This window comes from Rattus rattus, chromosome 8, assembly GCF_011064425.1.
Source record: "Rattus rattus isolate New Zealand chromosome 8, Rrattus_CSIRO_v1, whole genome shotgun sequence".
Taxonomy (NCBI): domain Eukaryota; kingdom Metazoa; phylum Chordata; class Mammalia; order Rodentia; family Muridae; genus Rattus; species Rattus rattus.
The window spans coordinates 44,643,115-44,646,213 of record NC_046161.1 but is presented as its reverse complement, the minus strand read 5'-3'; the positions used below and the strand labels follow the sequence as shown (position 1 = coordinate 44,646,213).

The 3,099-nt window shown below is 47.8% G+C and overlaps 1 non-coding gene across 1 annotated transcript; it reads left to right on the top strand.

The window, feature by feature from the left end:
- The first annotated feature begins 2,520 nt into the window (after positions 1–2,520).
- On the top strand, positions 2,521–2,668 carry LOC116908383. The gene has a single exon (XR_004388930.1). It is a non-coding gene; the product is annotated as a small nucleolar RNA SNORA48 (small nucleolar RNA).
- The last annotated feature ends 431 nt before the right edge of the window (positions 2,669–3,099 follow it).

Below are 3,099 nucleotides of genomic sequence, written 5' to 3'. Positions count from 1 at the left end.
TTTTTGGTGTCCACTTCATTTAACCTATTAGTTGAATAACCCTCTGAGGGCCTTGAGCAGTGCAACCAGGTTTTATAAGGTTTAGAATTCAGACAACTCTGGGAGAAGAGGGACTATAAGAAAATGAAGTCAAGAGCCCAAGGATAGTATTAGACAACAAAGAAAATATTGATTTAGAATGACACAGAATGAATCATACTCTTACAAAATGGCTCCCCCAGCCAGGGAAACTAGATCTCTTTCTTCTGAGTGGAGGGCTAGGGAGGTGGACTCCACTAGCTTCCAGATTAATCGTTCTTCAGAGTGCCCTAGTGACTATGAAGAGGCTCACATCACTTGTCTAGGGGCAGACTAAATATGGGGTCCAACTCAATTGTGAAATCAAAACTTTTCAAAACTTTCAACTCTCCGGGTGGTATATACACTTGCCATCCCAGCACTGAGTACAGAGACTGTGTAGAAGGATTGTGAACCCCAGGCAAGCCTGAGCTACGTAGCAAGCCTCTGTGTCAAGAATCAAGGGCTCTAAACGTTTATCAACTCTTGAGTTGGTGTGCCTTCATTACAGTATAACATCTCCCGCTGTCACCAGGCTACTCTGGGGCTCTAGGGTTACACCTTGAAACAGTGCAGAGTTAGTGTTGGTTTGAGTTTAAAAAAAGAGTCTTCCCCATAGTCCTGGGACCAAGAAGAAGAAAGGTGAAGGTGGAGGGGTTAATTCCTTTGGAGAGAAGCCACCTAATTTATCCCAACTCTCTTTGATAGGATGCAAACTTTGGTCTTGTTTTTGTTTGTTTGGTTTTTTTTGGGGGGGAGGGGTCACTCTCTGGAGCCTTGCCTGGCTTTGAAGCTGAAGCAATTCTAAGTGTTGGAATTACAGGTTTGCAGCACGGGCCCAGCTACAAGCTCCACATTTGCCTCTTGTCCTGGACCCTTGAGGGGTTTGATCTTCAGCAGGAAGATAGCTTCCTGGGGAGAGACTCCATGAGAGGGTGGCAGGTCTTTCTGAGACAGTGAGCTATCTGGGTCAGTTCTGGAGAGATCTCAGGGCCTCTGAATGTCCAAATGTCCATGTTCAGTTCCACATGGAGGTTTGCCCCTGGAGGCCTTTCCCCTTTCACCTCTGAGTGCCCTTCCACCGACCCCCAGTACTTTCCCCTCTCTCCTCCCTCCTGCTCCTCTTTGAGCAAGGCCTGATTGTTAGTCATTTGTGTTTCAGAGTGAATTTAAATTGTTTGGTTTCTTCCTGCAGGGGTGAGCAGCAATTCCCATTAAAGAAACAAAGCTCTAACCTTCAAAGGAATAGGAAGTTGGGAGCTGATGAGGGAGAGCCCTGAGTTGGAGGGCAGGGATGGAGGAGGTACAATTTGGAAATGACAGCACAGAGGCAGCTACTCCAATGTTTTTAGGGGAAGGAAAATAGAAATTTAAAGTGAATCATTGCCTGGCGATGGTCATACACCAGGTGCTCGGGCAGATGACTTCAGAAATGCTATTTGTTTATGGGAATTCATCATCATAGATGACGTAGCTAAGGTAAGAGACAGGTAGGTACAGAGAGACCCAAATGCAGGGAAAACCATTGTGGGACAACTGCCTAGCTGTAGGTGGAACACGGCTGTGCCTTCTCATGAAAATGTTCTATAGGTCCATTGAGCATTCAGTTTCGGGCCCATTTGTTTTCATAGGAAACCTGATACTCCAAGCTGTGAGGTGACTTCCCTAAAGTCCCTGTCACAGGCAGTGGCAGGTATCTTGTAAGTTCTGTACCAGGGAAGCTGGGGTTTTAGAACAGAATGGAGTTCCATTCACCCTATCTGTTTAAACACACAGCAAGGCCAAGGAGAGAGGGGCCAGTAGGTTAACTCGCTCAGGAAGGGTGCAAACAGGTGGCGGGACCATACTCCTTGAATCCACATTTCCACAAACTCATCATTCATCTATCTCCTTCCTGTCTGCTGCATCCTTGCTCTCTGCTGACGTAAGAAGGCCTAAAGCACGGAAGGTCCCCAGGCAAAGCATACGGTTGATCTCTAACAGGAGGTTTGTCATCGTTGGAACAATGTCAGCTATCACCTGACAATTTCCTTTCTTGACATTCAGGGATGTTAGGCCGACTTCCTGTCCAGAGCATGTGGGGCCAAGGTGGGGCTATGTGGATGCTCACAATGGGTAGCTGATTTGGAGGTGAGAAGGGTTCAGCCCAGAGGCGATATGATCATAGTTTGTCTTCTCTACATTTGTTTCACCTCACACTCTACTTGCTCCGTATTTCATTAGCATGCCTTGCAGATGACTGATTTATTATTTATAACTAGCATGCCTTCTGAGGTCTTCCTACAACTCACAAGCCACTTCCTTACCCATTATCTGCGTCTCACACATCTCATCTCTTGCGTTTTGCTCATAAGTGACTTGCTTTCTCTCTTTGCTGCTTTAGTTATCTATCTACGGCTGGGTAGCAAAATGGCTGAAAACTTCAAAGCTTAGAATCACAATTTACCCCCCTCCTCCCATCCCTGCTCCGGGTAATGGGCAAAGAGATACCTTGCTGATGGTGTTGTCTTTCTCTTATATCAGTCAGGGCCAGAGCAGATGGCCTCCTTTGTTCACCCTAGCCTGATGCCTGGCTTGGTAGCCAAAACTGTTTTATGCCTAGGACTCAGAAAGATCAAATCAAATCAGATCAGATCAAGACTAGGCAGTGCAGCACTGGAGGAGGAAGACAGACATTCCGACTGCCATGGTAGCCACAGGCTTGCCCTCCAGTCGGCACTGGCCCATAGACAGCCACTTGCGGCCATGTTCCATCGTGGGGATAGAGGATGTCACCAGGGGCCTGCCAGCCACATGGGCAGCTTAGAGCAGGAGCCACTTCAATGTACAAGTGTGTGTTAGACAGATGGAGGAGACACCTGGTACCATGGTGAGGTCCCAGCCCGAGCTGCAGCTGAGGGCCAGGTCTGGGTCCATGCCCAGGCAATGGCAGGCATTGGTGTTGATGTCTGAGACTCATATTACCATTAGAGAACATGGAGACATTCCTGGTGGGGCAGCCTTTGGGGACCACCCGGATGTCTAGGGACTGTTCAGAACTAG